The following is a 13,144-nucleotide window of genomic DNA, read 5'->3' as shown; positions in this document are numbered from 1 at the left end:
GATAATAGGCCTGAATTTTATTCTGGAAGACAATCCTTTTGTGCAGGCAGGCAGCCTTAAAATGTCAGCCATGGCATATTGTCATGCAGAAGCCAGTTTGGGGTGATGGGGATAAGATAAATCATGGGGAAAGCCAGACAACATTATGGATCAGAATAAAAGTGTCTATGTTTATAGCCACTACAAGTTGTAGAGGTCTGAACACAAACCGTATCGGTATTCCTAAGGAGACGCAAATAGTGGTTGCTAGTGAGTGTTACTCCTCACTGGAATTAAAATATTTTTATCAATACTTCTATCAAAATTTGCTTAGTAATTTACAAACAGCCCATTTGCAAAAAAGCAATGAAAAAAGCATGGAGCACTTTATATGTGTACCTGCAAATGCATCCATTTCATTGAGTTAGGAGCAAATACTTCTTGAACGACAAAGAATAATCCCTTCACAGGCCAACGTTCATTTCAAATCCAGGCTGATTCCCTGCATCTTTACTGGCTGTAATAGCTGCTCTTATATCCTGTATATTAACTCCATCCCTTTAGCCCTGCCTGTGATACTGGCTTTCATCCATTTCATGGGCTTCTTATGCAGGTGCCTTTGTCATTTCCTTCAGGCTCTTCCTTTGGCACCATACACAGCACAGGATAATATAAACATTGCCATGTGCTTGCTTGTGGAAAATACGGCCAAAGAAGAGGCTTTCCATCGCGCTGCTCGGGCCAGCGGGAGCATCCCGCTGGCCCCGAGGGGGTGTGATGGCCTTGCTGCCCCGTCTGCTTGCGGCCCAGCTCCAGACACACAGACCGTAGGACAGACGGATGGGGAACCCGCTTCGGCTGTAAAACACAGCACTCTTGTTTTTGTGGGGTTTTGTTTGTTTTTCCTTGATGTGGAGGAACAGGCGTCCTGTGAGAAGAAGGGGAGGGAGGGAGAAAACAGGGCCGGGCACCGGACGATGGCGGCGAGTGGAAGGGTAAGGGCCGTGCCGCGGGGCATTCGTTACGCGGGCCACTCCACCGCGGTGGCATGCCGGCCGGCGCTGGCTGCAGGTGGGCGACTTGGACAATGTGCAGGGAGATAATCCCATGCTCTTGACTGCATGTGCGCTGACAGGAGGCCCAGCGCAGGGTGGGCAAGCTGAGCCGCGCTCCCCGTCAAAGAAACCTGAAGTAGCGTGACTGTAATTACGTGCAAAATTGAGGCAAAAATTGGGGGGAAAAAGTCATGGTTACATAACTGACCCGGCAGCGTGATTTAAGGTACTGCCGGACTATGAGATTATCACTTTGACGCCAACAGAAGAGTTTGCGAGCTGTTTTTTTGGTGTCTGCCCCTTCTCTGATGACCGTTTTTGAATGCCGGCGTTCATTCCCGGCGGCACCACCAGCGCTATGGAGTGGGCTGCTGAACCTCCTTCCTCCCAAGCCCCGGGGACACCCCCCAGCAGCCCCCACCCTGCTCCTACCCCCCCCCCCCGGCAGCCCCTGGCAGCGCATCTCCCCGTTAAAAGCCAAAGGCCTGGCAGCAGGGGTGACCCCTCGCCCGCTCCCGCGGTGTGCCGCGGCCCCGTCCTAGCGGCCTTTAAAAATATATAGTAAACACACACGTAAACACAGCCTCGGCAGAGCCATGTGTACCTCCGGCACACGCGCACACACACACACATATATATATATATGTATACATGTGTGTAAGATACACGTGCGCGCGGCTGCGGGCGCAGGCAGGGCCGGGCCGTGGGGGCCGCGCAGGCCGGGCCCCGCCGCCGCCGTTGCCATGCGCTGCCCGCGGCCGTGCGCGGCGGCGGCGGCGGGGCGGAGCGGGGACGCCCCTGGCGGCGGGGGGCGGCGGGGTTCCCCCTCGCCCCGGCGCGTCTCTCCGCGCGCCGCGCTGCGGGGGCTGCGGCGGGCGCGGCGGCGGCGGCGGGGCCGGGGCGGGGGAGGGAAGGGAAGGGAAGGGGGGAGGAGCCGCCGCCACCGCTGCGAGGCGAGCGGGCTGCACACACGCCCGGACACGCACACGCGGAGGCAGGAGGAGGAGGCAGGAGGAGGTCGGCGCCTGGCCGCGCAGCCCCGGCACCCTGCGCAGCGCGGCGGTGGCGCCCGCCGGCCGCAGCCCTGCCTCCCGCCCCGGCGGCGGCGGCGGCGGCGGCGGCAGCGGCAGCAGCAGCTGATGTAAGGGCGGCGCGGCGGGGGCTGCGCGCCCACGGGGGGCGGGGGGCGGCGCGCGCGGCGCGCGGGCGACCGTTGGTGGCCGTTGAGGCGGCGGCGGCGGCGGCATCGCCCGGAGGCGGCGCGTCCTTCACGGGCAGCGGCGCCGGCCGGCCCCGGGCGGCGGGCCGTAACCTTGGGCTGCCGGCTCCTCCCGGGGGCAGCCGCCGGCCCCGGCCACCCGCTGCCCGAGGTGAGGGCTGTGCGTGTAAATATATATATACACACACACACTCATATATATATATATATGTGTGTGTGTGTGTGTGAGAGTGGCTGTGTGACTGGCGATTGAATTCTTCTCAGCGCTGCCAGCTGTGCAGCTCGCTGTAGTTTCTGAGTGTATCCGGATTTTGTCAGTGCTGGGCGGTGTGACAAATGTTTCTGTGCAGTTAAGTATAACTTCGGTTTATTTATTTTTTATTTTTTTTAAACAAAGGAAGGCTCACCTTTGAAGATCTTGTTTTGTTTTCTTTCGGGTAAATAGAGAGGTTTCTTGGAATGCATGCGTTGTCCCTCTTTGTGTGTGTGCGTGGATCTCATTTACACAGGTGTTTTAAAATCACCTGCTGGTAACTTTTAAAAGCAAGGTGCAAACCAAGGTTGCCATTTTGCCAGCAGGACTATGCACAGTATTTGATGCATGGCTTTGAATTATGTGCAGTCAGACACCTGTTACTTAATCCTGTTTATTCTTCCCAGTTACCGTTGTCCAGCCTTACTCTTCTTTATTTTAATAGCTGAATATAAATTTCAAGTATTCCTTTAAGCTATGCTGGCATCTAGTAGAAACCCAAGACTCTAGTGCATCGGTGAGGTACCTAATGCATCTTTGTTAAGTAATACTTTCTCAAAAGGAGATGGTTTTGTAAAGTTGTAAAATAATCTTTATCTCCGGGGGAATTTATATAATGTTTAAGTGTCTGTGGGGATGCATCTGTAAGACAGGCGGTAGGGGCTGCACACCATCAAAGACCTGTACAGTATAGATCTTCAGTAAAGTGTGCATCATATTCTCTTAATGGTTAAGTAATGTTTAGTGTTTTCCAAACTTCACTTGATGTTGTTTTATGGAATTTTCAGATTAATAATCTGAGTTAATGTGGCTTGTACAGAAAACATAACATTGCTAATTCTACCAATGGTTGGAGCAGGTTCTGTCATAACACATTTATATTGATGGTTGTATTATGTAGTTGATTTGAGCAGTTTAAGCAGGCTGGCAGTGTTACTCATTTGAGTTTATTTCCTTTAACTTCTGAAAGTGTAATGTCTACTATGTTTGCAGGCTTTCTCCAGGTGATGGGTACAGTGTTGCTATGTGCTATAAAATAATTGTCATTGTACAGAGCTGAGCTAATTTATTTTGTACAGAGACAGTTTATAAATACAAATTGGAAACAGATTTATTCCTCTCTGCAACTGATAATTTCAGCAAGTAATTAAAATAAATTACAGATTTCAGGCGTGGGAACTCTCTTTCACAACTGTTAATACTATTCTACCTCAGTTTTGATTCATCTTGTGATGATATCACTAAAAACCAGGTATTCATATTGAAGTCAAACCTCTGGTGGAAATATCGCTGCATGTAGCTGTCAAAATAAAATGTTAAGGTCTGATTTAATTTCTGGATGTGGATTCGTACTTGGTAGAGTAACAGTGCCTTTTGTTTTGTAGACACGCGCCCACGCACAAGAGCTGTGTTCTAAAACAGAATTTTCTATGTCATGAATTTATGCATAACATACGCTCTCTGCTTTTTCTTAGTGTGCAGGAAAGAAAGAACCTTGAGGGGAAAGAGATAAAGACCAAGAAGGGGAAGAGAGAGATATCGTACGAATTTCCCTTACTGGCAGAGAAAATATCTCATTGTTATATACCAGGCAAAATCACTAGTTGTGTTCTGCTTTCACCTTTTCTGAAATAACGGTCTGATCTTTTGACTGGATACACACTGCTGACTTCTGTTGCAGACTTTGGCCATTTGTTCCTGTAGTATCTGGCAGTGATGATGAACTTGGAGCTATGCTGTGAGTGTGTCAAATATTTGTTACTGCTTTGTAGGAAGTGATGACTTTATTTTCACCAGGTTTGCATACAGTGTGTTGATAACTTGTAGGAGTATAATTTCCATTATTCCTGATGTTATTTATTTTCTATTTCCTTTGCACATTAGCTTGTTGGGTTTTGTATTCTACTTGTGTCACTTTGTGGTTTACTTTCCTTGGTAATTTTACCATCTCAGTACCTATTCCTGCTTGTTTATAATGTGCAAAAGAACAAATTCTGAGATGGCTGTTCTAATATTTTGCTTAAAATTGAATTAATTCATTTTCCAGGGGAAGGGGACAAGGATGGGCAGGGGAATATTTATCAGAATTTAAAAAAATGATCACAAAACCAGAATCCAGGCATCTTTGTGAAGAGTGGCTAGCTATGAAAATAGATACCTCACTGATTTTAGGGAAGACTGATTTCCGCTGTAGTTTTAATCATCTGTCCCCATTAGATTCGGGGAATTGTTGTAAGTTAATTTAGAAGTGAAATTTTCCAATTCATAAAATCACTGGTTGGTTGTTAGTGGAAACTATTATTAAAGGTTGCACAAACCATTATTTGCAGAATGGCTTATTAGTAGCCTGGGCTTAGTTCCATTACCTAATAAATAGGTGCATTGTGCCACTTCGAATATTGCAAAATTGCTAGCTTCAGTTCATTTACTTATTTTATGAGATCTGTAATACATAGTCACGGTTTTGGGAAGACTCTTTGATGTCTGCAGAAGTTGCACATAGTGGAGATGTTTATGACCCAGGCTGTAAACTCCTCAAAAGTTTTTTTGATTATGCTGTTTAGGAAGCCTTACTCTTCTGTAAGATGCACACGTAACACTTACCACATCAAAATGGCTTAAGTGCATGCATCAAGGGCTCAGATAAATTTTATTCAATGGGATTTTCTGAGAGCAGGCTTTGTGGTCCCCTTGCTGCTGCAGGAAAAGTGAATGTTGGCTTGACTTCATTGTGTGATCTTTGGATGTTGTGTACCCAGAGGTCTGACCTGTTGTGATTTTGAATGTATGGATGGCACTAATATAAATACCACAAATACTGTGCTTTGGCATTAACCAGCCTGTTTTGCTTATGTTCTCACCCTGTGAGCACTAAGCTGTGAAAATGTATATTGCTATTTCTGGACCATCTCCTTGTGGTAGCGGTTTATGAAGTTTGGTAAATACAGATGAAGAGATTTGTCAAACTGTGGAAGAAGACAGATTCCCAGCCTTCCTGGATTTTTTTTTTTTTCTCCTGTTTCCAGAAGTCATGAAATAGTAACTTCCATGTTCCAAAAAGACATACCGATGTCTGGAACAAAGCTCCAATTTGGGGAAAAGTGTCAGGACAGGTCTTTCACAGCTGTCCTCACAGCGCTTATGCCAGGACTTTCTGGAGTTTTCAGGGCATGGCTCTCCCAAGCGGCTTGTGTGGCACAGAAATAGATGGTGCAGCACTATCGTGGCTTCAGAGATTCCTTTCCAGCAAACTTCTGGATGATGAGTTGTTGGTCTTGTCCTGTGAGGTTATCACTGCTCGGGTCTTGGAGGAAAATGAGTACTTGCATCCCCTTCTTTTGAAGACCTACGTTAGATTGTAAGGTAATGAGGTGCTGTGGGTTCAGCTAAACAAGTTCTCAACTGAGGCGGACGCTGCTGCTAATAGGATGGTGCAAGACCTAGTAGTATTTAGGCACATCCGCTGGATGAAGAACTCATTAAAGTGGCACCCAAGCAGCGGCTAAAGAATCTCATTTTTTTGGGAGGAGAACGAGGCAGAAAACCCTCTCTTCTTCCTTCCACTGACAGTCCCAGCCCTTAGGCATGGTGTTACGAAGTCGTACTGGCCTACTTGGCTTGTCACTAGGCTTTAATGAATGGTATTTGTCAATGATGATAATACTTTTTCATGTTTGGAGTTCTAAGAAGCACCAGTGAGTCTTTCCTGTGGGAGGGAACCTGTTCAGGGGAGCAATGCGGGTGTCACTGAAAGGTTACCTGGTTGCCACAATGTAATGAGTCTGTGCATGAAAAGGAAAAAATACAAGGTGTCCAGCTTATAAGGTTGCTTGCTTTTTTTCATGATACAGGTTTCTGTGGCAGATTAGGCCATTACTTTGATCTTTCTATGACTTCCCCTTCTTTTTCATTGCCTGTTACTAGTGTTGAACTCAATCTTGATCCTGTCCCACAAGTGACTAATAACTAGTCATAGGACAGCGTAGATCACAAAGTCCATGAGTGGGGGTGAAGCAGGCTTGCTTGCACTCCTCTATTTAATGACCAACTTCAAGGAGGCTAGATGAATTTATAATCTGACTTTTTGCAGCTGCTGCATGCTGTCTAATAGGAGATTTACTCTGTAGCAGAAAGTGCTCTGCTGTTCCATTTCTCATCTTTTCTCCTACCTGTTACAAAAAGAGATGATTGGAAATTGAATTCAGTAGGTGATTGGCACCTGTCATACTTTTAAAGATATGGCCTTTTTTCTGATTTTTATAGGGAAGCTGTTCTCTTACTATCACAATGCATAGGCCCTAGACACAGAAAACTTAGGCTCACTTGCTGGGTCTTTTCTCAAAATAAGAGCTTATTTCTTTATCCAGTAACAGCAGCTTGGAGCTTTAGGCAACAGAGATGAGACAGTCTCCTTGGACTGTGGTCTACCATATGGTCTGTTTGTGCAGATCCTGAAATTAGTATTGCTGAAACAACCAGCACCTGCACCTCTGCCCTCTCATTTCTGAAGAAGTTGGCTCTATTCACCAGGCTTTGGGGCTCTCAAACTGTAACTTTCTTTGTGAGCTAACCTTGCAGTTGGCCAATTTTAGAAGCCTGAGAAGATGTGTAAAGGCATAGGTGTTAAGTTCAAAGCGACTGTTATGTTCAGATTGAATACTCTACACGGTTCCTTTCCAGATGTTATGTTGATAGACCATTTACTTCTATGAAATGTTTTAATCCAGGCCTTTAGTGCTTATATTCTGTTGTTTTTATGTGCAATACTGTATGAAAGAAGGAATATATAAAGAATAAAAAACAGATATAATCCACCTATCAAAGAGTTATATAAAAGCATTTGTTGCTGCGGTTGGTCTAGCAATATGCTATCTGAGAGAGAATATATATTCAATTTAAGCAATGTTTGCATGTAAGGAGGAAGAAACCAGTATGAAATAGGTATTAAAGAGCAGGCTGTTTAATCTTAAAGTTGCAGATAGGTTTCCTTTTATAACAATTTCTCTATTGAACTTAAGCCCACCCGCACGCATGCTCCTGCAGACTGGAAGCAATCAGTCAGGAGGTTAGTGACTAATAAAGGGGACAAAAAGAGAGAGAGGTCTTGAAAGGTTAATAAGAAGCATCTCTTGGATTCCAGTGATCTAGAGTTTCCATGATCCTGCGAACAGTGTGAAGTTGTGGAAAATAACAAGCAATAAGGGAGGTCTGTGAGATATAAGCTGTGGTTTTGAACAAGATAGGTTGGAAAAGAGCTTGTCATGACAAAGTGGCAGTTTTTCCCCCTTGATCCTTTAGGCTTTCACTCCAAAACTCTCCAACATTTTCTGTTCCCATTGTTCTCCTGCATGAACATTTTTCTCTCCTATGCCTGAAACTGCAGTCTCTCTCACATTTGCTTTTTGTTTTTCCTTGCTAATCTTGTGGAGATGTTCATTATTCATTTACAGGTCTTCCCTACTCTGCTCTTAGCTGCAGATCTGCTCTGGGTCCAGGATACTTGCCCCTGTTGCTGCCTTTGGACATCTGTACTGCTGCTGCAGCTACTAAAATGAAACACAAGTAGGAAAGGAGTTGATAGCTGTTGTAAGAGCTTATTTCTGTCTTGAAATACACAAAGTAGGATAAAAATTATTTTTAAAAATAAGAGCAATTTTGAATATCTTTGTGCAAGTTGCTTTTTTGTGGATGTTGGCATGGTAAGGACATGTTGCTCCAATTCATACAGAATTCCTATCGGAAAAGAGTGAGTGGAAATGGAGGATGAATGCCCTATTGGGAAGTATGAAGTTGAGCCGTGGAGTGGTTACCCTGGCTAAACTAGCATGATTTATTGAATCAAATGGAATTAGTATCCCTTTTCTATGGAGGGCTCTGATCAGGGAAGATAGAGCATTTTTAAAGGAGGCGCAGAGACAGGACGAGAAGCTGGAATGAATTTGTGATAGATTTGTTTGCAGAGATGACAACAAAGCATAATTCTGTTAAAGGAGAGGTTATATGACCCTGTCTCATGATGAAAGGGACTGTGTATTGCTCCCAAACCTTGACTGCAAGGCAGAAGGGGGCCATTGTACCATTAAAAATGTTTTCTTTTTCTGATACAGCTCTTGAGGATTGGTGCAGATTAAATGGGCTCTCTGCTGGATGCAGAGAACTGTACTGCATGTCTGACATCAGCAAAGAATAGACTGAGTAATTGTTTCTTTCTGGTCTTATGGCCTGTGTTACTTGTGTACTACTTCCCTAGCAAAATATGCTTAGGAATAATTGTCATATGTTAAATGACAGGGGAAGATGAAATGTGATTGCCGGTATATCAGAGCAGCTTGCAAATTAGGTGCTGCAGTCTGGCATAAGAGCTGATAGTTGCAGCTAATGTAAATACTTTGGCCTTTCTGCTCATTTTGTAATTTTCCCATTAGAAATCTCCTGTATCTGTGTGTGCTGCAGGTGCAGGGGAGCTCCGGGAAATCCCCCTTGGTGTGCCTGTCATTCCTCACACGGTGCGGTTATCTGCTGGTATTGGTGAATTCCTGTGCTGAAGCTGAAAGTGGAGGGTCTCTGTCTGTCTCTCTCTCGGGGTGTGTGTGGGGGGTGGGGGACACGGAACTTGGAGCAATCTGTGTGGAGAGGAGCTTTGGCTGCTGCTGGTCATCCTGGGGAGGTGGTGCAGCCATATCCTCCCTGGTACAACAGCTGTAGCTGGAAGACCGTGGAAGGCCCTGCAGTTGCTCTAAAGCTAGGAGAAGTACCCCCCCTCCATACATTTACATTTAACCTGTAGAGGGTCCATTGGTCCTGTCTATCTCAACTGAACTGATACAGTGATTGTTTCCAAATCCTTCAAACCTGGCAGAATCTAGCAGAGTCTGACTTTTTGCTGATGCTCTGTTCCTCAGATGTGAAAGGCATAGTGGCTTTTTTTGATTCCTGACTATCACTGACAGCAGAGAAGAGAAGTAACTTCTGAGAAGAGCTTGGCCCAGGACAAAACAAAATGGACATAGTTTTTTAGATGCGCTAGTTGTGCTTTCCCTGGGCTTGGTTACTGTTGGCATAATTTTGCTAAACTCAAGCAGACCCCCATCTGCGTGGTTGCATCTTAAAGCATTATGGATGTTTGGTCCTGGGTGCTTGCCCCCCACACCCTGTGCCCCAACACCTGAAAATCTACTGGGATCTGCACATACGCCCAGCCCAGCCAACAGGTGCTGATAAAATGGTCTCCTTTGAGATATCCTAATGAGAGCGTAAGGTTGACTTGGAAAAGTCATATAAAAATAGTTTGTAACTGTGTACTGTTTTGTGTGCATGTCATTATACAAGGAAATGTCTTACAGTTAAATTAGTCATTGCTTCAGGTAACGGAAGAAGTATTTGCACTTCTGAAGCTTTTATGGGAGTCATTGCCATCCTTCCCTTGTTGAATTAATGAAGACTAACACCTTGGAAGAAGCATATGGTACTTAACTCTTTCTGAGGCAAGTTCAATTAAAAAGTCAGTGTAGTGCTGGTGACCGTGATAACCTGTATTGGTACTTTTTGTGTTTGGAAGCATGGATTGCAAGCATAGGAGCTAGCACCACAAATGTGTCTTTTGCAAACTTAGCTGTTAATTACATTTACACTGGAAACAGAGAGACAGCTGATGATCACTAGGTTCTCTTGAGTGAGCTGGTATTAAAGATGAATAGATGTTTGGATGGATAGGAAAAGGAAACAGCAGTGTCGAAAAGGTGTGACAGTCATCTGCATTTTACTTTTATCTCTCTAGATAGCCGTGTGATCATTACTGTGGAGAAGCATTCAGTGTTGCTGTTCCTATTGCATGTTTTTGTTTGGTTGATATGGAAGACATAAATCTTAATCCTTGTTAGTCTGGTCGAGTTCATTTAGAAGAATTCTTATTAATAAAGTCTGCACTGAGAAATTGTGGTCCCTAAAAGTAGCTTTCAGCTGGTCTGTGTTGATAGAAATCACAGTTCACTTCTTAGACCTTTATCGAGTAGTCTAGACTATGTATAAAAACTCAGGCACTATTACTCTGCTGCATCTTCATTTTCGGTGTTTATCCTTTCACTGAATTGCAGGCTCAGAAAAGAAAATGTTGTGTTGTTTGTTGGAACAGTGATAGTCCACCAGTTCATTTCTTCCGTCTTCTTTTTGAGAAAGGTAGATAAATGGTGCTTTCAGAGTTTTGTGCAGATCCCTGTGTGTTAGTTTCTAACAGCTTTTCTGTAGTGAGCTAAAAGCCTTGTGTAGTGTAAATGCATTTCCAAGTGTGGGGAAATCAAAAATACGTATTTGCAATAATTCTTTGCTATATGAACACATATATTTATTTTGTAAATTCCTCTTGTAGTTTAAAACACATTTGAGGTGAAAGCAATACTTGTGTTACAAGAAGCTGTGAGTTGGCATGAAGTAGACTTAGAAAACTGTGAGCTTTGTTGCTGGGGGCATCTTTGTTTTAATGATCTTTGTAACACTTAAATTTTCAAAACGAAGATGAATCAATCTGTCCAGAAATACATGCTCTAATTTATGCATCTTTGATTTAGTTATGCCCAGTTAAATCAGCAGTGCTCTGAAATCTTCACTGATCTCATCCCACTTTCACTTCTAATTTATCCTTGGAAAGACTTTGCCCACTTTCATTCAGTATAACCACTTCCCCTCTCCACAGTAAAACACCTAAAGGTGAATATTATGAAAACAAAGATACAATTCCACATCTGAGAAGTCTGGTATGTTAAAAACATCTATTGAATTGATCTGAAATTATGTGGAAAGAAATGCAGGAAGTTCTTCAGGTAATTTTGAATCATCAAATGATTGATATGGTGAGTAGTTTTTCATGATCAAGGTGCTAAGCAAAGTGGAGATTACTTTAAGGTGTTTGAAAACTGGAGAACAGCTTTTGAAGTGCACAAGTAGATATGGCAGAGGGAATTGCATTGTTGGGTTAAATGTTACTTTATACAATTTTAAGAAGTTGGCTCTGTCCCATAGTATATATATATATATATATATATATATAGTGTGTGTGTATATATATATAGTATAATATATATATATTTATGTATAGTGTGTGTATATATAATATACTCTTTATGTATTTTCAGGTAATTTTCATTTACTCCTTTTTTGTTTTTCATAATGGAATTGTTTTCTTAAGAAAACACAGTCTTATTGCAACAAAACTTAAGAAAAATTTTCCGGTCACGTAAAATTACAGTGGCATTTTTGTAGGCTTAGTTTTTGGATTATTTCATTTTTTCCATTCTTTTAATAAAGGCCAATATCTAAAAGAATAACTTTGCCTTTTAGCATCATTTAAACTTGCATACCATAATGACCTCCATGCGTAATTTGAATATTTTAACCAAAAATTGGATCGTGAAGGTGTTGGTTCATATAGTTCATCTGAAAGCTCTGTGAAAGGTATACCTTCAAAGTGTTAGAGGCAGTAATTATCATCAGAGTAAGATGTCAGTTTTGTTAAGAGATATAGAATTGTATACCTAAAAGGTATAAAATTACAGACCTTTGGTATTTGTAATGAGTAATTTAAATAACGGTGGCTTCTCTGGTAATACTGCTTAATTTCATAATCTATAAATATGGAATCCCTCAGTAGCTGAGAAGCCAACTCATCATTTAAATTAAAAATAACTGCTTCTATATACATGAAGTAAAAAATAAATTTCAGGCTGTCTTTTTGCAAAAGCTGAAGAAATGAAATCACTTTACAGTTAATTTTAAATCATATAAAATAAATCTTTTTAAAGGTGACTGAAAGTGGACAAATCATTTTTTTCTTGAAATCTCTTTATAGTATCGTTGCTTTTCAGATTTTAGAAATTAAAGAATGTTGTCTTAAAGCCTTTGGCAGGACATGCTTTTCTTAGCCAAGTATTTTGAAGTGCTGCAGGTAAGGTTCTGAAGGTAAATAGCACATTTCTTCATGAATAAAATATAATTTTAACAGTAGAAGTTGGCTCTTCATGTTCAGCAGTGTCTATTGGTAAATTGTGAGGTTTTCGTTATAACCATGTAACCTAAGTCAATTTGAGCCTCAGGTGTTCAACTCTAAATCACTTTGCACATTACCTAAGAAGTCTCTCAGAAGTCTCTGCCCCTTCATCTATTGTCTTTTATTGTAATCCCACTATGGCTGGGTTTCTGCATCTGAAATTTTTTCAAGTAAGGTTTGTAGGCTGTCCACTTATTGGTCTATTTCTTTATTTCCCCCCCCCAAAAAAAAAAAAAAAAAAAAAAGAGGTACTGGAGATGTGATTTGGTCCAATCTCAGTGCAGCTTATTCTGAGCTAAGCCCCTGAGACCAGGATCAGTGAGATGATGTTCTTCAAAAAACCTGATGAGAAGCAGGGAATGTACATTTCAGTGTTTCTTTTCCTGTTCCTGCTTTCAACCCCATTTGGCCTCGATATGGGTAAGTGGCTCTATGGGCAATGCCTAACTCTGTGCTGCTAGCATCATTGCTGTCCCAGTCAAGCCATGTTTTGGCCTTGCGAAAGTTTGAGCAAGCCACTTAATTTTCCCCCATTTTGTGGCTTCCCATCTTTAGAAAGAGACTAAGAACACTGTCACCTTGCACGGTATTAGTGAAGC

At 42.8% G+C, this 13,144-nt stretch overlaps 1 protein-coding gene across 1 annotated transcript in view; it reads left to right on the top strand.

Moving 5' to 3' along the window:
• Window positions 1-4,178: 4,178 nt before the first annotated feature.
• The window catches only part of PLCB4 (phospholipase C beta 4), a 225,238-nt gene continuing 216,272 nt past the window's right edge, over window positions 4,179-13,144 (top strand). Inside the window, exon 1 of the mRNA XM_067292707.1 lies at window positions 4,179-4,244. The gene's annotated coding sequence lies outside the window, so the exon portion shown is untranslated. The remainder of the gene's footprint in view (window positions 4,245-13,144) is intronic.

This window comes from Apteryx mantelli, chromosome 3, assembly GCF_036417845.1.
Source record: "Apteryx mantelli isolate bAptMan1 chromosome 3, bAptMan1.hap1, whole genome shotgun sequence".
In the NCBI taxonomy this organism is placed as follows: Eukaryota; Metazoa; Chordata; class Aves; order Apterygiformes; family Apterygidae; genus Apteryx; species Apteryx mantelli.
This window is presented reverse-complemented; position numbering and strand designations above follow the sequence as displayed.